Source organism: Ambystoma mexicanum, chromosome 3q (assembly GCF_040938575.1).
Source record: "Ambystoma mexicanum isolate Mex_15411 chromosome 3q, UKY_AmexF1_1, whole genome shotgun sequence".
NCBI classification, from domain to species: Eukaryota; Metazoa; Chordata; class Amphibia; order Caudata; family Ambystomatidae; genus Ambystoma; species Ambystoma mexicanum.
In genome coordinates this window covers 946,806,580-946,833,083 of record NC_090926.1, presented here as the reverse complement: position 1 = coordinate 946,833,083, position 26,504 = coordinate 946,806,580, and positions in this window count along the sequence as shown.

The window sequence follows — 26,504 nt, the reverse complement described above, 5'->3', positions numbered from 1 at the left end:
AACCCACCCTGCAGGCAGCCCCCTCTACATGGCCCATCCCAGCCCCCATCATCCCTGACCCCACACTGCAGGCAGCCCCATCCACATGGGATACCCCAGCCCCCATCAACCATGACAACACCCTGCATGCAGCCCCCTCCTCATGGGACAATCCAGCCCCCATCACCCATGACCCCACACTGCAGGCAGCCCCATTCACATGGGACACCCCAGACCCCACAAAACCATGACAATGCCCTGCAGGCAGGCCCCTCCACATGGGACACCCAAGCACCCATGCCCCATGATACCGCCTTGCAGGCCGGCCCCTCCACATGGGACACTCCCGCCACATCAACCATGACAACACCCTGCATGCAGCCCCCTCCTCATGGGACAATCCAGCCCCCATCACCTGTGACCCCACCATGCAGGCAGCCCCCTCCACATGGGGCACCCCAGCCACCATCACCCCTGACCCCACCCTGCAGGCAGGCACCTCCACATGGGACACCTCCGCCACATCAACCATGACAACACCCTGCAGGCAGCCCCCTCCACATGGGACAACGCAGCCCCCAGCACCTGTGACCCCACCCTACAGGCAACCCCCTCCACATGGGACAGCCCAGCCCCATTATCCCTTATCCCATACTGCAGGCATCCCCATCCACATGGCCACCCAAGCCTCCATCAACCATGACAACGCCCTGCAGGCAGCCCCCTCCACATGGGACACCCCAGCCTCCATGACCCTTCACCCCACCCTGCAGGCAGCCCCCTCCCCATGGGACACCCCAGCCCCCATCACCCCACCCTCCAGGCAGCCCACCCACAAGGGACACCCCAGTCCCCATCACCCCTGTCCCCACCCAGCAGGCAGCCCCCTCCACATGGGACTGCCCAGCCTATATCACCTGTGACCCCACACTGCAGTCAGCCCCCTCATCATGGGACACCTCAGCCCCCATTACCTGTGACCCCACCCTGCAGGCAGCCCCATCCACATGGGACACCCCAGACCCCATCAACCATGACAATGCTCTCCAGGCAGCCCCCTCCACATGGGACACCCCAGCCCCCATGCCCCATGACTCCACCTTGCAGGCATCCCCCTCCACATAGGACACTCCAGCCCCCATCACCCCACCTTCCAGGCAGCCTACTCCACATGGGACACCCCTGCCCCCATCACCCATGATTCTAGCCTGCAGGCATCCCCCTCCACATGGCACATCCCAGCCCCATCACCTGTGACCCCACCATGCAGGCAGCCCCCTCCACATGGGACACCCCAGCCCCCATGCCCCATGACTCCACCTTGCAGGCATCCCCCTCCACATAGGACACTCCAGCCCCCATCACCCCACCTTCCAGGCAGCCTACTCCACATGGGACACCCCTGCCCCCATCACCCATGATTCTAGCCTGCAGGCATCCCCCTCCACATGGCACATCCCAGCCCCATCACCTGTGACCCCACCATGCAGGCAGCCCCCTCCACATGGGGCACCCCAGCCCCCATCACCCCTGACCCCACCCTGCAGGCAGGCACCTCCACATGGGACACCTCCGCCACATCAACCATGACAACACCCTGCAGGCAGCCCCCTCCACATGGGACAACGCAGCCCCCAGCACCTGTGACCCCACCCTACAGGCAACCCCCTCCACATGGGACAGCCCAGCCCCATTATCCCTTATCCCATACTGCAGGCATCCCCATCCACATGGCCACCCAAGCCTCCATCAACCATGACAACGCCCTGCAGGCAGCCCCCTCCACATGGGACATCCAGCCTCCATGACCCTTCACCCCACCCTGCAGGCAGCCCCCTCCCCATGGGACACCCCAGCCCCCATCACCCCACCCTCCAGGCAGCCCACCCACATGGGACACCCCAGTCCCCATCACCCCTGTCCCCACCCAGCAGGCAGCCCCCTCCACATGGGACTGCCCAGCCTATATCACCTGTGACCCCACACTGCAGTCAGTCCCCTCATCATGGGACACCTCAGCCCCCATTACCTGTGACCCCACCCTGCAGACAGCCCCCTCCACATGGGACATCCCAATCCCCATCACCTGTGACCCCACCCTGCAGGTAGTCCCCTCCACATGGGACACCCCATCCCCAATCACCCCTGACACCACCCTGCAGGCAACCCCCTCCACATGGGAAACCCCAGCCCCCATCATACCTGACCCCACACTGCAGGCTGGCCCCTCCACATGGGACACCCCCGCCCCATCAACCATGACAACACCGTACAGGCAGCCCCCACCACATGGGACAACTCAGCCCCCATCACCTGTGACCCCACCCTGCAGGCAGCCCCATCCACATGGGACAGCTCAGCTCCCATCAACTATGACAATGCCCTGCAGGCAGCCCCCTCCTCATGGGACATCCCAGCCGCCATGCCCCATGACACAACCTTGCAGGCATCCCCCTCCACATAGGACACTCCAGCCCCCATCACCCATCACCCCACCCTCCAGGCAGCCCACTCCACATGGGATACCCCTGCCCCTGTCCCCATCACCAATGAACCCAACCTGCAGGTATCCCCCTCTACATGGGACACCCCAGCTCCCATCACCCATCACCCCACCCTCCAGGCAGCCCACTCCACATGGGACACCCCAGCCCCCACCACCAGTGACCACACCCTGAAGGCAGCCCCCTCCACATGGGACATCCCAGCCCCCATCACCCATGACACCACCCTGCAGGCAGCCCCCTCCACATGGGACACCTCATCCCATCACCCATGACCACACCCTGCAGGCAGCCCCTCCACGTGGGAAACCCCTGCCCCTGTCCCCATCACCCATGACCCCAACCTGCAGGTATCCCCCTCTACATGGGACACCCCAGCTCCCATCACCCATCACCCCACCCTCCAGGCATCCCACTCCACATGGGACACCCCAGCCCCCAGCACTGTGACCCCACCCTTCAGGCAGACCCCTCCACATGGGACAGCCCAGCCCCCATCACCCCTGACCCCACACTGCAGGCAGCCCCATTCACATGGGACACCCCAGCTCCCATCAACCAGGACAACGCCCTGCAGGAAGCCGCCTCCACATGGGACACCCCAGCCCCCATGACCCTACCTTGCAGGCATCCCCCTCCACATAGGACAACCCAGCCCCCATCACCCATCACCCAACCCTCCAGGCAGCCCACTCCACATGGGACACCCCTTCCCCCACCACCTATGATTCCAGCCTGCAGGCAGCCCTCTCCACATGGGATACCCAAGCCACCACCACCAGTGACAACACCCTGAAGTTAGCCAAGTCCACATGGGACAATCCTCCGCTGCCCACATCATCTGTGACAACACCCTGCAGGCAGTCGCCTCCACATGGAAAATCCCAGCCCCAATCACCTGTGACCACACCCTGCAGGCAGCCCCCTCCACATGGGAAACCCCCTGCCCCAGCCCCATCACCCATGACAACACCCTGCAGGCAGCCCCCTCCACATGGGGCAACCCAGCCCCCATCACCCATGACCCCACCCTACAGGCAGCCCCCTCCACATGGGACACCCCGGCCCCCATCATTCATGACCACACCCTGCAGGCAGCCCCCTCCACATGAGACACCCCCACCTCACCCCCAGCACCTGTGACAACAACCTGCAGACAGCCCCCCTCCACATGGAACAACCCAGATCCCATCACCCGTAACCAGATCCTGCAGGCAGACCCCTCCACATGGGATACCCAAACCCCATCAACCACAATCCCACCCTGCAGGCAGCCCCCTCCACATGGGACACTCCAGCCCCATCACTCATGACACCACCTTGCAGGAGGCCCCCTCCACATGGGACACCCCAGCCCCCATCAACCATGACAGCGCGTTGCAGGCAGCCACCTCCACATGGGACACCCCAGCCCCTTTGACCCATGATCCCACCCTCCAGGCAGCCCCTCCACATTGCACACCCCAGTCTCAATCACCCGTGACCCCACCCGGCAGGCAGCCCCCTCCACATGTGACACCGCAGCCTATATCACCTCTGACCCCACCCTGCAGGCAGCCCCCTCCTCATGGGACACCCCAGCCCCCATTACCCATGACCCCACCCAGCATGCAGCCCCCTCCACATGTGACAACCTAATCCACATCACCTGTGACCACACTCTGCAGGCAGCACCCTCTAAATGGGGCACCCCACCCCCATCATCCGTGACCCCCACCCTGCAGGCAGCCCCCTCCACATGGGACAACCCAGCCCCCATCACCCATAACCCCACCCTGCAGGCAGCCCCCTCCACACGGGACACCCCAGCCCCCATCATCCCTGACCCCACACTGCAGGCAGCCCCGTCCACATGGGACACCACAGCCCCCATCAACCATTACAACACACTGCAGGCAGGCCCCTCCACATGGGACACCCCACCCCATCAACCATGACAACACCCTGCAGGCAGCCCCCTCCACATGGGACAACACAGCCCCATCACCCGTGACCCCAACCTACAGGCAACCCCCTCCACATGGGACATCCCAGCCCCCATCATCCCTGACCCCACACTGCAGGCAGCCTGATCCACATGGGACACCCCAGCCCCCATCAACCATGACAACGCCCTGCAGGCAGTACCCTACACATGGGACACCCCATGACCCATGACCCGACCCTGCAGGCATCCCCCTCCACATAGAACACCCCTGCCTCCATCACCCATCCTCCAGGCACCCCCTCCACATCGGACATCCCAGTCCCCATCACCCGTGATCCCACCCGGCAGGCAGCCCCCTCCTCACGGGACACCCCAGCCCTCATTACCCATGACCCCACCCAGCAGGCAGCCCCCTCCACATGGGACAACCCAATCCCTATCACCAGTGACCCCACCCTGCAGTCAGCCCCCTCCACATGAGGCACCCCGGCCCCCATCACCCCTTACCCCATCCTGCAGGCAGCCCCCTCCACATGGGACACCCCAGCCCCCATCATCTCTTTCCCCACACTGCAGGCAGGCCCCTCCACATGGGACACCCCCGACTCATCAACCATGACAACACCCTGCAGGCTGCCCCCTCCACATGGGACAACGCAGCCCCCATCACCCGTGACCCCACCCTGCAGGCAGCCCCCTCCTCATGGGACACCCCAGCCCCCATTACCCGTGACCCCACCCAGCAGGCCGCCCCCTCCACATGTGACAACCTAATCCACATCACATGTGACCACACCCTGCAGGCAGCACCCTCTACATGGGGCACCCCAGCCCCCATCATCTGTGACCCCACCCTGCAGGCAGCCCCCTCCACACGGGACCATGGGACACCCCAGCCCCCATCAACCATGACAATACACTGCAGGCAGGCCCCTCCACATGGGACACCCCCACCCCATCAACCATGACAACACCCAGCAGGCAGCCCCACTCCACATGGGACAACCAAGCCCCCATCACCCGTGAACCCACCCAGCAGGCAGCCCCCTCCACATGTGACAACCTAATCCACATCACCTGTGACCACACCCTGCAGGCAGCACCATCTACATGGGGCACCCCAGCCCGCATCATCCCTGACCCCACACTGCAGGCAGCCCCATCCACATGGGACACCCCAGCCCCCATCAACCATGACAACACCCTGCAGGCAGCCCCCTCCACATGGGATAACCCAGCCCCCATCACCTGTGACCCCACACTGCAGGCAGCCCCATCCATATGGGACATCCCTGCCCCCATCAACCATGACAATGCTGTCCAGGTGGCCCCCTCCACATGGGACATACCAGCCCCCATGCCCCATGACACCACCTTGCAGGCATCCCCCTCCACAAAGGACACTCCAGCCCCCATCACCCATCACCCCACCTTCCAGGCAGCATACTCCACATGGGACACCCCAGCTCCCAATAGGCGTGTCCCCACTGAGCAGGCAGCCCCCTACACATGGGACACCCCAGCCCCTATCAACCATGACAGTGCCTTGCAGGTAGCCCCCTCCACATGGGATACCCCAGCCCCCATGACCCATGACCCCACCCTGCAGGCTTCCCCCTCCACATAGGACACCCAGCCCCCATCACCCCACCCTCCAGGCAGCCCCTCCACATTGGACACCCCAGTCCCAATCACCCGTGACCACACCCTGCAGGCATCCCCCTCCACATAGGACACCCCAGGCCATATCACCCAACACCCACTCTCCAGGCAGCTCCTCCACATGGGACACTCCAGTCCCCTTCACCCGTGACACCACGCGGCAGGCAGCCCCCTCCACATGGGACACCCCAGCCTATATCACCTGTGACCCCACCCTGTAGGCAGCCCCCTCCTCATGGGACACCCCCACCCCCATTACCCATGACCCCACCCAGCAGGCAGCCCCCTCCACATGGGACAACCCAATCCCCATCACCTGTGACCCCACCCTGCAGGCAGCCCCCTCCACATGGGGCACCCCAGCCCCCATCACCCCTGACCCCAACCTGCAGGAAGCCCCCTCCACATGGGACACCCCAGCCCCCATCATCTCTGACCCCACACTGCAGGCAGGCCCCTCCACATTGGACACCCCCGACCCATCATCCATGACAACACCCTGCAGGCTGCCCCCTCCACATGGGACAACGCAGCCCCCATCACCCGTGACCCCACCCTACAGGCAACCCCCTCAACATGGGAAAGCCCAGCCCCCAGTCCCCATCATCACTGATGCCATACTGCAGGCATCCCCATCCACATGGCCACCCCATCCCCCATCAACGATGACAACGCCCTGCAGGCAGGATCCTCCACATGGGACACCCCAGCCCCCATGACCCCACCCTGCAGGCACCCCCCTCCACATACGACACCCCATCCCCCATCACCCATCACCCCACCCTCCAGGCAACCCCTCCACATGGGACACCCCAGTCCACATCACCCGTGACCCCACCCGGCAGGCAGCTCCATCCACATGGGACTGCCCAGCCTACATCACCTGTGACCCCACCCTGCAGGCAGCCCCTCCTCATGGGACATCACAGCCCACATTACCTGTGAGCCCACCCTGCAGGCAGCCCCCTCCACATGGGACATCCCAATCCCTATCACCTGTGACCTCACCCTGCAGGTAGCCCCCTCCACATGGGACACCCCAGCCCCCATCACCCCTGACCCCACCCTGCAGGAACCCCCCTCCACATTGGACACCCCAGCCCCCATCATCCCTGACCCCACACTGCAGGCAGCCCCATCCACATGGGACACCCCAGCCCCCATCAACCATGACAACACACTGCAGGCAGGCCCCTCCACATGGGACACCCCCACCCCATCAACCATGACAACACCCTGCAGGCAGCCCCCTCCACATGGGACACTCCGGTCCCCATCACCCGTGACCCCACCCAGCAGGCAGCCCCCTCCACATGGGACTGCCCTGCCTATATCACCTGTGACCCAACCCTGCAGGCAGACTGCTCCTTATGGGACACCCCAGCCCCCATTACCCGTGACCCCACCCGGCAGGCAGCCCCCTCCACATGGGACACCTCAGCCTATATCACCTGTGACCCCACCCTGCAGGCAGCCCCTTCCCCATGGGACACCCCAGCCCCCATTACCCGTGACACCACCCAGCAGGCAGCCCCCTCCACAAAGGACAACCCAATCCCCATCATCTGTGACCCCACCCTGCAGGCAGCCCCCTCCACATGGGGAACCCCAGCCCATATCACCCCTGACCCCACCCTGCAGGCAGCCCCCTCCACATGGGGCACCCCAGCCCCCATCATCCCTGACCCCACACTGCAGGCATGCCCCTCCACATGGGACACCCCCACCCCATCAACCATGACAACACCCTGCAGACAGCCCCCTACACATGGGACAATGCAGCCCCCATCACCCGTGACCCCACATTACAGGCAACCCCCTCCACATGGGACAGCCCTACCCCATCATCCCTGAACCCATACTTCAGGCATCCCCATCCACATGGCCACCCCAGCCCCCATCAACCATGATAACGCCCTGCAGGCAGCCCCCTCCACATGGGATACCTCAGCCCCCATGACCCATGACCCCAGCCTGCAGGCATCCTCCTCCACATAGGACACCCCAGCCCCCATCACCCATCACCCAACCCTCCAGGCAGCCCCTCCACATAAGACACCCCAGTCCCCATCACCCGTGAACCCACCCAGCAGGCAGCCCCCTCCACATGGGACTGCCCTGCCTATATCACCTGTGACCCAACCCTGCAGGCAGCCCGCTCCTTATGGGACACCCCAGTCCCCATTGCCCGTGACCCCACCCTGCAGGCAGCCCCCCCTCCACATGGGACATCCCAATCCCCGACACCTGTGACCCCACCCTGCAGGCAGCGCCCTCCACATGGGACACCCCAGCCCCCATCATCCCTGACCCCACCCTGCAGGCAGCCCCCTCCACATGGGACACTCCAACCCCCATCATCCCTGACCCCACACTGCAGGCAGGCCCCTTCACATGGGACACCCCCACCCCATCAACCATGACAACACCCTGCAGGCAGACCCCTCCACATGGGACATCGCAGCCCCCAACACCAGTGACCCCACCCTACAGGCAACTCCCTCCACATGGGACAGCCCTGCCCCCATCATCCCTGACCCCATACTGCAGGCATCCCCATCCGCATGGCCAGCCCCGCCCCCATCAACCATGACAACGCCCTGCAGGCAGCCCCCTCCTCATGGGCACCCCAGCCCCCATGACCCATGACCCCACCCTGCAGGCATCCTCCTCCACATAGGACACCCCAGCCCCCATCACCCATGACCCAACCCTCCAGGCAGCCCCTCCACATGGGACACCCCAGTCCCCATCACCCGTGACCCCATCCAGCAGGCAGCCCCCTCCACATGGGACTGCCCTGCCTATATCACCTGTGACCCAACCCTGCAGGCAGCCCCCTCCGTATGGGACACCCCAGCCCCCATTACCCGTGACCCCACCCTGGAGGCAGCCCCCCCTCCACATGGGACATCCCAATCCCCAATACCTGTGACCCCACCCTGCAGGCAGCGCCCTCCACAAGGGACTCCGCAGCCCCCATCACCCCAGAACCCACCCTGCAGGCAGCCCCCTCCACATGGCCCATCCCAGCCCCCATCATCCCTGACCCCACACTGCAGGCAGCCCCATCCACATGGGATACCCCAGCCCCCATCAACCATGACAACACCCTGCATGCAGCCCCCTCCTCATGGGACAATCCAGCCCCCATCACCCGTGACCCCACACTGCAGGCAGCCCCATTCACATGGGACACCCCAGACCCCACAAAACCATGACAATGCCCTGCAGGCAGGCCCCTCCACATGGGACACCCAAGCACCCATGCCCCATGATACCGCCTTGCAGGCCGGCACCTCCACATGGGACACTCCCGCCACATCAACCATGACAACACCCTGCAGGCAGCCCGCCCCCTCCTCATGGGATAACCTAGCCCCCATCACCCGTGACCCCACACTGCAGGCAGCCACATCCACATGGGACACCCCAGACCCCATCAACCATGACAATGCTCTGCAGGCAGCCCCCTCCACATGGGACACCTCAGCCCCCATGCCCCATGACTACACCTTGCAGGCATCCCCCTCCACATAGGACACTCCAGCCCCCATCACCCCACCTTCCAGGCAGCCTACTCCACATGGGACACCCCTGCCCCTATCACCCATGATTCCAGCCTGCAGGCATCCCCCTCCACCTGGCACATCCCAGCCCCCATCACCTGTGACCCCACCATGCAGGCAGCCCCCTCCACATGGGGCACCCCAGCCACCATCACCCCTGACCCCACCCTGCATGCAGGCACCTCCACATGGGACACCTCCGCCACATCAACCATGACAACACCCTGCAGGCAGCCCCCTCCACATGGGACAACGCAGCCCCCAGCACCTGTGACCCCACCCTACAGGCAACCCCCTCCACATGGGACACCCCAGCCCCATTATCCCTTATCCCATACTGCAGGCATCCCCATCCACATGGCCACCCAAGCCTCCATCAACCATGACAACGCCCTGCAGGCAGCCCCCTCCACATGGGACACCCCAGCCTCCATGACCCTTCACCCCACCCTGCAGGCAGCCCCCTCCCCATGGGACACCCCAGCCCCCATCACCCCACCCTCCAGGCAGCCCACCCACAAGGGACACCCCAGTCCCCATCACCCCTGTCCCCACCCAGCAGGCAGCCCCCTCCACATGGGACTGCCCAGCCTATATCACCTGTGACCCCACACTGCAGTCAGCCCCCTCATCATGGGACACCTCAGCCCCCATTACCTGTGACCCCACCCTGCAGGCAGCCCCATCCACATGGGACACCCCAGACCCCATCAACCATGACAATGCTCTGCAGGCAGCCCCCTCCACATGGGACACCCCAGCCCCCATGCCCCATGACTCCACCTTGCAGGCATCCCCCTCCACATAGGACACTCCAGCCCCTATCACCCCACCTTCCAGGTAGCCTACTCCACATGGGACACCCCTGCCCCCATCACCCATGATTCTAGCCTGCAGGCATCCCCCTCCACATGGCACATCCCAGCCCCCATCACCTGTGACCCCACCATGCAGGCAGCCCCCTCCACATGGGGCACCCCAGCCCCCATCACCCCTGACCCCACCCTGTAGGCAGGCACCTCCACATGGGACACCTCCGCCACATCAACCATGACAACACCCTGCAGGCAGCCCCCTTCACATGGGACAACGCAGCCCCCAGCACCTGTGACCCCACCCTACAGGCAACCCCCTCCACATGGGACAGCCCAGCCCCCATCACCTGTGACCCCACACTGCAGGCAGCCCCATCCATATGGGACATCCCAGCACCCATCAACCATGACAATGCTGTCCAGGTGGCCCCCTCCACATGGGACATCCCAGCCCCCATGCCCCATGACACCACCTTGCAGGCATCCCCCTCCACAAAGGACACTCCAGCCCCCATCACCCATCACCCCACCTTCCAGGCAGCCCACTCCACATGGGACACCCCAGCTCCCAATAGGCGTGTCCCCACTGAGCAGGCAGCCCCCTACACATGGGACACCCCAGCCCCTATCAACCATGACAGTGCCTTGCAGGTAGCCCCCTCCACATGGGATACCCCAGCCCCCATGACCCATGACCCCACCCTGCAGGCTTCCCCCTCCACATAGGACACCCAGCCCCCATCACCCCACCCTCCAGGCAGCCCCTCCACATTGGACACCCCAGTCCCAATCACCCGTGACCACACCCTGCAGGCATCCCCCTCCACATAGGACACCCCAGGCCATATCACCCAACACCCACTCTCCAGGCAGCTCCTCCACATGGGACACTCCAGTCCCCTTCACCCGTGACACCACGCGGCAGGCAGCCCCCTCCACATGGGACACCCCAGCCTATATCACCTGTGACCCCACCCTGCAGGCAGCCCCCTCCTCATGGGACACCCCCACCCCCATTACCCATGACCCCACCCAGCAGGCAGCCCCCTCCACATGGGACAACCCAATCCCCATCACCTGTGACCCCACCCTGCAGGCAGCCCCCTCCACATGGGGCACCCCAGCCCCCATCACCCCTGACCCCAACCTGCAGGAAGCCCCCTCCACATGGGACACCCCATCCTCCATCATCTCTGACCCCACACTGCAGGCAGGCCCCTCCACATTGGACACCCCCGACCCATCATCCATGACAACACCCTGCAGGCTGCCCCCTCCACATGGGACAACGCAGCCCCCATCACCCGTGACCCCACCCTACAGGCAACCCCCTCAACATGGGAAAGCCCAGCCCCCAGTCCCCATCATCACTGATGCCATACTGCAGGCATCCCCATCCACATGGCCACCCCATCCCCCATCAACGATGACAACGCCCTGCAGGCAGGATCCTCCACATGGGACACCCCAGCCCCCATGACCCCACCCTGCAGGCACCCCCCTCCACATACGACACCCCATCCCCCATCACCCATCACCCCACCCTCCAGGCAACCCCTCCACATGGGACACCCCAGTCCACATCACCCGTGACCCCACCCGGCAGGCAGCTCCATCCACATGGGACTGCCCAGCCTACATCACCTGTGACCCCACCCTGCAGGCAGCCCCCTCCTCATGGGACATCACAGCCCACATTACCTGTGAGCCCACCCTGCAGGCAGCCCCCTCCACATGGGACATCCCAATCCCTATCACCTGTGACCTCACCCTGCAGGTAGCCCCCTCCACATGGGACACCCCAGCCCCCATCACCCCTGACCCCACCCTGCAGGAACCCCCCTCCACATTGGACACCCCAGCCCCCATCATCCCTGACCCCACACTGCAGGCAGCCCCATCCACATGGGACACCCCAGCCCCCATCAACCATGACAACACACTGCAGGCAGGCCCCTCCACATGGGACACCCCCACCCCATCAACCATGACAACACCCTGCAGGCAGCCCCCTCCACATGGGACACTCCGGTCCCCATCACCCGTGACCCCACCCAGCAGGCAGCCCCCTCCACATGGGACTGCCCTGCCTATATCACCTGTGACCCAACCCTGCAGGCAGACTGCTCCTTATGGGACACCCCAGCCCCCATTACCCGTGACCCCACCCGGCAGGCAGCCCCCTCCACATGGGACACCTCAGCCTATATCACCTGTGACCCCACCCTGCAGGCAGCCCCTTCCCCATGGGACACCCCAGCCCCCATTACCCGTGACACCACCCAGCAGGCAGCCCCCTCCACAAAGGACAACCCAATCCCCATCATCTGTGACCCCACCCTGCAGGCAGCCCCCTCCACATGGGGAACCCCAGCCCATATCACCCCTGACCCCACCCTGCAGGCAGCCCCCTCCACATGGGGCACCCCAGCCCCCATCATCCCTGACCCCACACTGCAGGCATGCCCCTCCACATGGGACACCCCCACCCCATCAACCATGACAACACCCTGCAGACAGCCCCCTACACATGGGACAATGCAGCCCCCATCACCCGTGACCCCACATTACAGGCAACCCCCTACACATGGGACAGCCCTACCCCATCATCCCTGAACCCATACTTCAGGCATCCCCATCCACATGGCCACCCCAGCCCCCATCAACCATGATAACGCCCTGCAGGCAGCCCCCTCCACATGGGATACCTCAGCCCCCATGACCCATGACCCCAGCCTGCAGGCATCCTCCTCCACATAGGACACCCCAGCCCCCATCACCCATCACCCAACCCTCCAGGCAGCCCCTCCACATAAGACACCCCAGTCCCCATCACCCGTGAACCCACCCAGCAGGCAGCCCCCTCCACATGGGACTGCCCTGCCTATATCACCTGTGACCCAACCCTGCAGGCAGCCCTCTCCTTATGGGACACCCCAGTCCCCATTGCCAGTGACCCCACCCTGCAGGCAGCCCCCCCTCCACATGGGACATCCCAATCCCCAACACCTGTGACCCCACCCTGCAGGCAGCGCCCTCCACATGGGACACCCCAGCCCCCATCATCCCTGACCCCACCCTGCAGGCAGCCCCCTCCACATGGGACACTCCAACCCCCATCATCCCTGACCCCACACTGCAGGCAGGCCCCTTCACATGGGACACCCCCACCCCATCAACCATGACAACACCCTGCAGGCAGACCCCTCCACATGGGACATCGCAGCCCCCAACACCCGTGACCCCACCCTACAGGCAACTCCCTCCACATGGGCAGCCCTGCCCCCATCATCCCTGACCCCATACTGCAGGCATCCCCATCCGCATGGCCAGCCCCGCCCCCATCAACCATGACAACGCCCTGCAGGCAGCCCCCTCCTCATGGGCACCCCAGCCCCCATGACCCATGACCCCACCCTGCAGGCATCCTCCTCCACATAGGACACCCCAGCCCCCATCACCCATGACCCAACCCTCCAGGCAGCCCCTCCACATGGGACACCCCAGTCCCCATCACCCGTGACCCCATCCAGCAGGCAGCCCCCTCCACATGGGACTGCCCTGCCTATATCACCTGTGACCCAACCCTGCAGGCAGCCCCCTCCGTATGGGACACCCCAGCCCCCATTACCCGTGACCCCACCCTGCAGGCAGCCCCCCCTCCACATGGGACATCCCAATCCCCAATACCTGTGACCCCACCCTGCAGGCAGCGCCCTCCACAAGGGACTCCGCAGCCCCCATCACCCCAGAACCCACCCTGCAGGCAGCCCCCTCCACATGGCCCATCCCAGCCCCCATCATCCCTGACCCCACACTGCAGGCAGCCCCATCCACATGGGATACCCCAGCCCCCATCAACCATGACAACACCCTGCATGCAGCCCCCTCCTCATGGGACAATCCAGCCCCCATCACCCGTGACCCCACACTGCAGGCAGCCCCATTCACATGGGACACCCCAGACCCCACAAAACCATGACAATGCCCTGCAGGCAGGCCCCTCCACATGGGACACCAAAGCAACCATGCCCCATGATACCGCCTTGCAGGCCGGCCCCTCCACATGGGACACTCCCGCCACATCAACCATGACAACACCCTGCAGGCAGCCCGCCCCCTCCTCATGGGATAACCTAGCCCCCATCACCCGTGACCCCACACTGCAGGCAGCCACATCCACATGGGACACCCCAGACCCCATCAACCATGACAATGCTCTGCAGGCAGCCCCCTCCACATGGGACACCCCAGCCCCCATGCCCCATGACTACACCTTGCAGGCATCCCCCTCCACATAGGACACTCCAGCCCCCATCACCCCACCTTCCAGGCAGCCTACTCCACATGGGACACCCCTTCCCCTATCACCCATGATTCCAGCCTGCAGGCATCCCCCTCCACCTGGCACATCCCAGCCCCCATCACCTGTGACCCCACCATGCAGGCAGCCCCCTCCACATGGGGCACCCCAGCCACCATCACCCCTGACCCCACCCTGCATGCAGGCACCTCCACATGGGACACCTCCGCCACATCAACCATGACAACACCCTGCAGGCAGCCCCCTCCATATGGGACAACGCAGCCCCCAGCACCTGTGACCCCACCCTACAGGCAACCCCCTCCACATGGGACAGCCCAGCCCCATTATCCCTTATCCCATACTGCAGGCATCCCCATCCACATGGCCACCCAAGCCTCCATCAACCATGACAACGCCCTGCAGGCAGCCCCCTCCACATGGGACACCCCAGCCTCCATGACCCTTCACCCCACCCTGCAGGCAGCCCCCTCCCCATGGGACACCCCAGCCCCCATCACCCCACCCTCCAGGCAGCCCACCCACAAGGGACACCCCAGTCCCCATCACCCCTGTCCCCACCCAGCAGGCAGCCCCCTCCACATGGGACTGCCCAGCCTATATCACCTGTGACCCCACACTGCAGTCAGCCCCCTCATCATGGGACACCTCAGCCCCCATTACCTGTGACCCCACCCTGCAGGCAGCCCCATCCACATGGGACACCCCAGACCCCATCAACCATGACAATGCTCTGCAGGCAGCCCCCTCCACATGGGACACCCCAGCCCCCATGCCCCATGACTCCACCTTGCAGGCATCCCCCTCCACATAGGACACTCCAGCCCCTATCACCCCACCTTCCAGGCAGCCTACTCCACATGGGACACCCCTGCCCCCATCACCCATGATTCTAGCCTGCAGGCATCCCCCTCCACATGGCACATCCCAGCCCCCATCACCTGTGACCCCACCATGCAGGCAGCCCCCTCCACATGGGGCACCCCAACCCCCATCACCCCTGACCCCACCCTGTAGGCAGGCACCTCCACATGGGACACCTCCGCCAAATCAACCATGACAACACCCTGCAGGCAGCCCCCTTCACATGGGACAACGCAGCCCCCAGCACCTGTGACCCCACCCTACAGGCAACCCCCTCCACATGGGACAGCCCAGCCCCATTATCCCTTATCCCATACTGCAGGCATCCCCATCCACATGGCCACCCAAGCCTCAATCAACCTTGACAACGCCCTGCAGGCAGCCCCCTCCACATGGGACACCCCAGCCTCCATGACCCTTCACCCCACCCTGCAGGCAGCCCCCTCCCCATGGGACACCCCAGCCCCCATCACCCCACCCTACAGGCAACCCCCTCCACATGGGACAGCCCAGCCCCATTATCCCTTATCCCATACTGCAGGCATCCCCATCCACATGGCCACCCAAGCCTCCATCAACCATGACAACGCCCTGCAGGCAGCCCCCTCCACATGGGACACCCCAGCCTCCATGACCCTTCACCCCACCCTGCAGGCAGCCCCCTCCCCATGGGACACCCCAGCCCCCATCACCCCACCCTCCAGGCAGCCCACCCACAAGGGACACCCCAGTCCCCATCACCCCTGTCCCCACCCAGCAGGCAGCCCCCTCCACATGGGACTGCCCAGCCTATATCACCTGTGACCCCACACTGCAGTCAGCCCCCTCATCATGGGACACCTCAGCCCCCATTACCTGTGACCCCACCCTGCAGGCAGCCCCATCCACATGGGACACCCCAGACCCCATCAACCATGACAATGCTCTGCAGGCAGCCCCCTCCACATGGGACACCCCAGCCCCCATGCCCCATGACTCCACCTTGCAGGCATCCCCCTCCACATAGGACACTCCAGCCCCTATCACCCCACCTTCCAGGCAGCCTACTCCACATGGGACACCCCTGCCCCCATCACCCATGATTCTAGCCTGCAGGCATCCCCCTCCACATGGCACATCCCAGCCCCCATCACCTCTGACCCCACCATGCAGGCAGCCCCCTCCACATGGGGCACCCCAGCCCCCATCACCCCTGACCCCACCCTGTAGGCAGGCACCTCCACATGGGACACCTCCGCCACATCAACCATGACAACACCCTGCAGGCAGCCCCCTTCACATGGGACAACGCAGCCCCCAGCACCTGTGACCCCACCCTACAGGCAACCCCCTCCACATGGGACAGCCCAGCCCCATTATCCCTTATCCCATACTGCAGGCATCCCCATCCACATGGCCACCCAAGCCTCAATCAACCTTGACAACGCCCTGCAGGCAGCCCCCTCCACATGGGACACCCCAGCCTCCATGACCCTTCACCCCACCCTGCAGGCAGCCCCCTCCCCATGGGACACCCCAGCCCCCATCACCCCACCCTCCAGGCAGCCCACCCACATGGGACACCCCAGTTCCCAACACCCCTGTCCCCACCCAGCAGGCAGCCCCCTCCACATGGGACTGCCCAGCCTATATCACCTGTGACCCCACACTGCAGTCAGCCCCCTCATCATGGGACACCTCAGCCCCCATTACCTGTGACCCCACACTGCAAGCAAGCGCCTCCACATGGGACACCCCCGCCCCATCAACCATGACAACACCGTACAGGCAGCCCCCACCACATGGGACAACTCAGCCCCCATCACCTGTGACCCCACCCTGCAGGCAGCCCCATCCACATGGGACAGCCCAGCTCCCATCAACTATGACAATGCCCTGCAGGCAGCCCCCTCCTCATGGGACAATCCAGCCCCCATCACCCGTGACCCCACCCTGCAGGCAGCCCCCCCTCCACATGGGACATCCCAATCCCCAATACCTGTGACCCCACCCTGCAGGCAGCGCCCTCCACAAGGGACTCCACAGCCCCCATCACCCCAGAACCCACCCTGCAGGCAGCCCCCTCCACATGGCCCATCCCAGCCCCCATCATCCCTGACCCCACACTGCAGGCAGCCCCATCCACATGGGATACCCCAGCCCCCATCAACCATGACAACACCCTGCATGCAGCCCCCTCCTCATGGGACAATCCAGCCCCCATCACCCGTGACCCCACACTGCAGGCAGCCCCATTCACATGGGACACCCCAGACCCCACAAAACCATGACAATGCCCTGCAGGCAGGCCCCTCCACATGGGACACCCAAGCACCCATGCCCCATGATACCGCCTTGCAGGCCGGCCCCTCCACATGGGACACTCCCGCCACATCAACCATGACAACACCCTGCAGGCAGCCCGCCCCCTCCTCATGGGATAACCTAGCCCCCATCACCCGTGACCCCACACTGCAGGCAGCCACATCCACATGGGACACCCCAGACCCCATCAACCATGACAATGCTCTGCAGGCAGCCCCCTCCACATGGGACACCCCAGCCCCCATGCCCCATGACTACACCTTGCAGGCATCCCCCTCCACATAGGACACTCCAGCCCCCATCACCCCACCTTCCAGGCAGCCTACTCCACATGGGACACCCCTGCCCCCATCACCCATGATTCCAGCCTGCAGGCATCCCCCTCCACCTGGCACATCCCAGCCCCCATCACCTGTGACCCCACCATGCAGGCAGCCCCCTCCACATGGGGCACCCCAGCCACCATCACCCCTGACCCCACCCTGCATGCAGGCACCTCCACATGGGACACCTCCGCCACATCAACCATGACAACACCCTGCAGGCAGCCCCCTCCACATGGGACAACGCAGCCCCCAGCACCTGTGACCCCACCCTACAGGCAACCCCCTCCACATGGGACAGCCCAGCCCCATTATCCCTTATCCCATACTGCAGGCATCCCCATCCACATGGCCACCCAAGCCTCCATCAACCATGACAACGCCCTGCAGGCAGCCCCCTCCACATGGGACACCCCAGCCTCCATGACCCTTCACCCCACCCTGCAGGCAGCCCCCTCCCCATGGGACACCCCAGCCCCCATCACCCCACCCTCCAGGCAGCCCACCCACAAGGGACACCCCAGTCCCCATCACCCCTGTCCCCACCCAGCAGGCAGCCCCCTCCACATGGGACTGCCCAGCCTATATCACCTGTGACCCCACACTGCAGTCAGCCCCCTCATCATGGGACACCTCAGCCCCCATTACCTGTGACCCCACCCTGCAGGCAGCCCCATCCACATGGGACACCCCAGACCCCATCAACCATGACAATGCTCTGCAGGCAGCCCCCTCCACATGGGACACCCCAGCCCCCATGCCCCATGACTCCACCTTGCAGGCATCCCCCTCCACATAGGACACTCCAGCCCCTATCACCCCACCTTCCAGGCAGCCTACTCCACATGGGACACCCCTGCCCCCATCACCCATGATTCTAGCCTGCAGGCATCCCCCTCCACATGGCACATCCCAGCCCCCATCACCTGTGACCCCACCATGCAGGCAGCCCCCTCCACATGGGGCACCCCAACCCCCATCACCCCTGACCCCACCCTGTAGGCAGGCACCTCCACATGGGACACCTCCGCCAAATCAACCATGACAACACCCTGCAGGCAGCCCCCTTCACATGGGACAACGCAGCCCCCAGCACCTGTGACCCCACCCTACAGGCAACCCCCTCCACATGGGACAGCCCAGCCCCATTATCCCTTATCCCATACTGCAGGCATCCCCATCCACATGGCCACCCAAGCCTCAATCAACCTTGACAACGCCCTGCAGGCAGCCCCCTCCACATGGGACACCCCAGCCTCCATGACCCTTCACCCCACCCTGCAGGCAGCCCCCTCCCCATGGGACACCCCAGCCCCCATCACCCCACCCTACAGGCAACCCCCTCCACATGGGACAGCCCAGCCCCATTATCCCTTATCCCATACTGCAGGCATCCCCATCCACATGGCCACCCAAGCCTCCATCAACCATGACAACGCCCTGCAGGCAGCCCCCTCCACATGGGACACCCCAGCCTCCATGACCCTTCACCCCACCCTGCAGGCAGCCCCCTCCCCATGGGACACCCCAGCCCCCATCACCCCACCCTCCAGGCAGCCCACCCACAAGGGACACCCCAGTCCCCATCACCCCTGTCCCCACCCAGCAGGCAGCCCCCTCCACATGGGACTGCCCAGCCTATATCACCTGTGACCCCACACTGCAGTCAGCCCCCTCATCATGGGACACCTCAGCCCCCATTACCTGTGACCCCACCCTGCAGGCAGCCCCATCCACATGGGACACCCCAGACCCCATCAACCATGACAATGCTCTGCAGGCAGCCCCCTCCACATGGGACACCCCAGCCCCCATGCCCCATGACTCCACCTTGCAGGCATCCCCCTCCACATAGGACACTCCAGCCCCTATCACCCCACCTTCCAGGCAGCCTACTCCACATGGGACACCCCTGCCCCCATCACCCATGATTCTAGCCTGCAGGCATCCCCCTCCACATGGCACATCCCAGCCCCCATCACCTGTGACCCCACCATGCAGGCAGCCCCCTCCACATGGGGCACCCCAGCCCCCATCACCCCTGACCCCACCCTGTAGGCAGGCACCTCCACATGGGACACCTCCGCCACATCAACCATGACAACACCCTGCAGGCAGCCCCCTTCACATGGGACAACGCAGCCCCCAGCACCTGTGACCCCACCCTACAGGCAACCCCCTCCACATGGGACAGCCCAGCCCCATTATCCCTTATCCCATACTGCAGGCATCCCCATCCACATGGCCACCCAAGCCTCAATCAACCTTGACAACGCCCTGCAGGCAGCCCCCTCCACATGGGACACCCCAGCCTCCATGACCCTTCACCCCACCCTGCAGGCAGCCCCCTCCCCATGGGACACCCCAGCCCCCATCACCCCACCCTCCAGGCAGCCCACCCACATGGGACACCCCAGTTCCCAACACCCCTGTCCCCACCCAGCAGGCAGCCCCCTCCACATGGGACTGCCCAGCCTATATCACCTGTGACCCCACACTGCAGTCAGCCCCCTCATCATGGGACACCTCAGCCCCCATTACCTGTGACCCCACACTGCAAGCAAGCCCCTCCACATGGGACACCCCCGCCCCATCAACCATGACAACACCGTACAGGCAGCCCCCACCACATGGGACAACTCAGCCCCCATCACCTGTGACCCCACCCTGCAGGCAGCCCCATCAACATGGGACAGCCCAGCTCCCATCAACTATGACAATGCCCTGCAGGCAGCCCCCTCCTCATGGGACAATCCAGCCCCCATCACCCGTGACCCCACCCTGCAGGCAGCCCCCCCTCCACATGGGACATCCCAATCCCCAATACCTGTGACCCCACCCTGCAGGCAGCGCCCTCCACAAGGGACTCCACAGCCCCCATCACCCCAGAACCCACCCTGCAGGCAGCCCCCTCCACATGGCCCATCCCAGCCCCCATCATCCCTGACCCCACACTGCAGGCAGCCCCATCCACATGGGATACCCCAGCCCCCATCAACCATGACAACACCCTGCATGCAGCCCCCTCCTCATGGGACAATCCAGCCCCCATCACCCGTGACCCCACACTGCAGGCAGCCCCATTCACATGGGACACCCCAGACCCCACAAAACCATGACAATGCCCTGCAGGCAGGCCCCTCCACATGGGACACCCAAGCACCCATGCCCCATGATACCGCCTTGCAGGCCGGCCCCTCCACATGGGACACTCCCGCCACATCAACCATGACAACACCCTGCAGGCAGCCCGCCCCCTCCTCATGGGATAACCTAGCCCCCATCACCCGTGACCCCACACTGCAGGCAGCCACATCCACATGGGACACCCCAGACCCCATCAACCATGACAATGCTCTGCAGGCAGCCCCCTCCACATGGGACACCCCAGCCCCCATGCCCCATGACTACACCTTGCAGGCACCCCCCTCCACATAGGACACTCCAGCCCCCATCACCCCACCTTCCAGGCAGCCTACTCCACATGGGACACCCCTGCCCCCATCACCCATGATTCCAGCCTGCAGGCATCCCCCTCCACCTGGCACATCCCAGCCCCCATCACCTGTGACCCCACCATGCAGGCAGCCCCCTCCACATGGGGCACCCCAGCCACCATCACCCCTGACCCCACCCTGCATGCAGGCACCTCCACATGGGACACCTCCGCCACATCAACCATGACAACACCCTGCAGGCAGCCCCCTCCACATGGGACAACGCAGCCCCCAGCACCTGTGACCCCACCCTACAGGCAACCCCCTCCACATGGGACAGCCCAGCCCCATTATCCCTTATCCCATACTGCAGGCATCCCCATCCACATGGCCACCCAAGCCTCCATCAACCATGACAACGCCCTGCAGGCAGCCCCCTCCACATGGGACACCCCAGCCTCCATGACACTTCACCCCACCCTGCAGGCAGCCCCCTCCCCATGGGACACCCCAGCCCTCATCACCCCACCCTCCAGGCAGCCCACCAACAAGGGACACCCCAGTCCCCATCACCCCTGTCCCCACCCAGCAGGCAGCCCCCTCCACATGGGACTGCCCAGCCTATATCACCTGTGACCCCACACTGCAGTCAGCCCCCTCATCATGGGACACCTCAGCCCCCATTACCTGAGACCCCACCCTGCAGGCAGCCCCATCCACATGGGACACCCCAGACCACATCAACCATGACAATGCTCTGCAGGCAGCCCCCTCCACATGGGACACCCCAGCCCCCATGCCCCATGACTCCACCTTGCAGGCATCCCCCTCCACATAGGACACTCCAGCCCCCATCACCCCACCTTCCTGGCAGCCTACTCCACATGGGACACCCCTGCCCCCATCACCCATGATTCTAGCCTGCAGGCATCCCCCTCCACATGGCACATCCCAGCCCCCATCACCTGTGACCCCACCATGCAGGCAGCCCCCTCCACATGGGGCACCCCAGCCCCCATCACCCCTGACCCCACCCTGCAGGCAGGCACCTCCACATGGGACACCTCCGCCACATCAACCATGACAACACCCTGCAGGCAGCCCCCTCCACATGGGACAACGCAGACCCCAGCACCTGTGACCCCACCCTACAGGCAACCCCCTCCACATGGGACAGCCCAGCCCCATTATCCCTTATCCCATACTGCAGGCATCCCCATCCACATGGCCACCCAAGCCTCAATCAACCTTGACAACGCCCTGCAGGCAGCCCCCTCCACATGGGACACCCCAGCCTCCATGACCCTTCACCCCACCCTGCAGGCAGCCCCCTCCCCATGGGACACCCCAGCCCCCATCACCCCACCCTCCAGGCAGCCCACCCACATGGGACACCCCAGTTCCCATCACCCCTGTCCCCACCCAGCAGGCAGCCCCCTCCACATGGGACTGCCCAGCCTATATCACCTGTGACCCCACACTGCAGTCAGCCCCCTCATCATGGGACACCTCAGCCCCCATTACCTGTGACCCCACCCTGCAGACAGCCCCCTCCACATGGGACATCCCAATCCCCATCACCTGTGACCCCACCCTGCAGGTAGTCCCCTCCACATAGGACACCCCATCCCCAATCACCCCTGACACCACCCTGCAGGCAGCCCCCTCCACATGGGAAACCCCAGCCCCCATCATACCTGACCCCACACTGCAGGCAAGCCCCTCCACATGGGACACCCCCGCCCCATCAACCATGACAACACCGTACAGGCAGCCCCCACCACATGGGACAACTCAGCCCCCATCACCTGTGACCCCACCCTGCAGGCAGCCCCATCCACATGGGACAGCCCAGCTCCCATCAACTATGACAATGCCCTGCAGGCAGCCCCCTCCTCATGGGACATCCCAGCCGCCATGCCCCATGACACAACCTTGCAGGCATCCCCCTCCACATAGGACACTCCAGCCCCCATCACCCATCACCCCACCCTCCAGGCAGCCCACTCCACATGGGATACCCCTGCCCCTGTCCCCATCACCAATGACCCCAACCTGCAGGTATCCCCCTCTACATGGGACACCCCAGCTCCCATCACCCATCACCCCACCCTCCAGGCAGACCACTCCACATGGGACACCCCAGCCCCCACCACCAGTGACCACACCCTGAAGGCAGCCCCCTCCACATGGGACATCCCAGCCCCCATCACCCATGACACCACCCTGCAGGCAGCCCCCTCCACATGGGACACCTCATCCCATCACCCATGACCACACCCTGCAGGCAGCCCCTCCACGTGGGAAACCCCTGCCCCTGGCCCCATCACCCATGACCCCAACCTGCAGGTATCCCCCTCTACATGGGACACCCCAGCTCCCATCACCCATCACCCCACCCTCCAGGCAGCCCACTCCACATGGGACACCCCAGCCCCCAGCACTGTGACCCCACCCTTCAGGCAGACCCCTCCACATGGGACAGCCCAGCCCCCATCACCCCTGACCCCACACTGCAGGCAGCCCCATTCACATGGGACACCCCAGCTCCCATCAACCAGGACAACGCCCTGCAGGAAGCCGCCTCCACATGGGACACCCCAGCCCCCATGACCCTACCTTGCAGGCATCCCCCTCCACATAGGACAACCCAGTCCCCATCACCCATCACCCAACCCTCCAGGCAGCCCACTCCACATGGAACACCCCTTCCCCCACCACCTATGATTCCAGCCTGCAGGCAGCCCTCTCCACATGGGATACCCAAGCCACCACCACCAGTGACAACACCCTGAAGTTAGCCAAGTCCACATGGGACAATCCTCCGCTGCCCACATCATCTGTGACAACACCCTGCAGGCAGTCGCCTCCACATGGAAAATCCCAGCCCCAATCACCTGTGACCACACCCTGCAGGCAGCCCCCTCCACATGGGAAACCCCCTGCCCCAGCCCCATCACCCATGACAACACCCTGCAGGCAGCCCCCTCCACATGGGGCAACCCAGCCCCCATCACCCATGACCCCACCCTACAGGCAGCCCCCTCCACATGGGACACCCTGGCCCCCATCATTCATGACCACACCCTGCAGGCAGCCCCCTCCACATGGGACTGCCCAGCCTATATCACCTGTGACCCCACACTGCAGTCAGCCCACTCATCATGGGACACCTCAGCCCCCATTACCTGTGACCCCACCCTGCAGACAGCCCCCTCCACATGGGACATCCCAATCCCCATCACCTGTGACCCCACCCTGCAGGTAGTCCCCTCCACATGGGACACCCCATCCCCAATCACCCCTGACACCACCCTGCAGGCAGCCCCCTCCACATGGGAAACCCCAGCCCCCATCATACCTGACCCCACACTGCAGGCAAGCCCCTCCACATGGGACACCCCCGCCCCATCAACCATGACAACACCGTACAGGCAGCCCCCACCACATGGGACAACTCAGCCCCCATCACCTGTGACCCCACCCTGCAGGCAGCCCCATCCACATGGGACAGCCCAGCTCCCATCAACTATGACAATGCCCTGCAGGCAGCCCCCTCCTCATGGGACATCCCAGCCGCCATGCCCCATGACACAACCTTGCAGGCATCCCCCTCCACATAGGACACTCCAGCCCCCATCACCCATCACCCCACCCTCCAGGCAGCCCACTCCACATGGGATACCCCTGCCCCTGTCCCCATCACCAATGACCCCAACCTGCAGGCATCCCCCTCCACATAGGACACTCCAGCCCCTATCACCCCACCTTCCAGGCAGCCTACTCCACATGGGACACCCCTGCCCCCATCACCCATGATTCTAGCCTGCAGGCATCCCCCTCCACATGGCACATCCCAGCCCCCATCACCTGTGACCCCACCATGCAGGCAGCCCCCTCCACATGGGGCACCCCAGCCCCCATCACCCCTGACCCCACCCTGTAGGCAGGCACCTCCACATGGGACACCTCCGCCACATCAACCATGACAACACCCTGCAGGCAGCCCCCTTCACATGGGACAACGCAGCCCCCAGCACCTGTGACCCCACCCTACAGGCAACCCCCTCCACATGGGACAGCCCAGCCCCATTATCCCTTATCCCATACTGCAGGCATCCCCATCCACATGGCCACCCAAGCCTCAATCAACCTTGACAACGCCCTGCAGGCAGCCCCCTCCACATGGGACACCCCAGCCTCCATGACCCTTCACCCCACCCTGCAGGCAGCCCCCTCCCCATGGGACACCCCAGCCCCCATCACCCCACCCTCCAGGCAGCCCACCCACATGGGACACCCCAGTTCCCAACACCCCTGTCCCCACCCAGCAGGCAGCCCCCTCCACATGGGACTGCCCAGCCTATATCACCTGTGACCCCACACTGCAGTCAGCCCCCTCATCATGGGACACCTCAGCCCCCATTACCTGTGACCCCACACTGCAAGCAAGCCCCTCCACATGGGACACCCCCGCCCCATCAACCATGACAACACCGTACAGGCAGCCCCCACCACATGGGACAACTCAGCCCCCATCACCTGTGACCCCACCCTGCAGGCAGCCCCATCCACATGGGACAGCCCAGCTCCCATCAACTATGACAATGCCCTGCAGGCAGCCCCCTCCTCATGGGACAATCCAGCCCCCATCACCCGTGACCCCACCCTGCAGGCAGCCCCCCCTCCACATGGGACATCCCAATCCCCAATACCTGTGACCCCACCCTGCAGGCAGCGCCCTCCACAAGGGACTCCACAGCCCCCATCACCCCAGAACCCACCCTGCAGGCAGC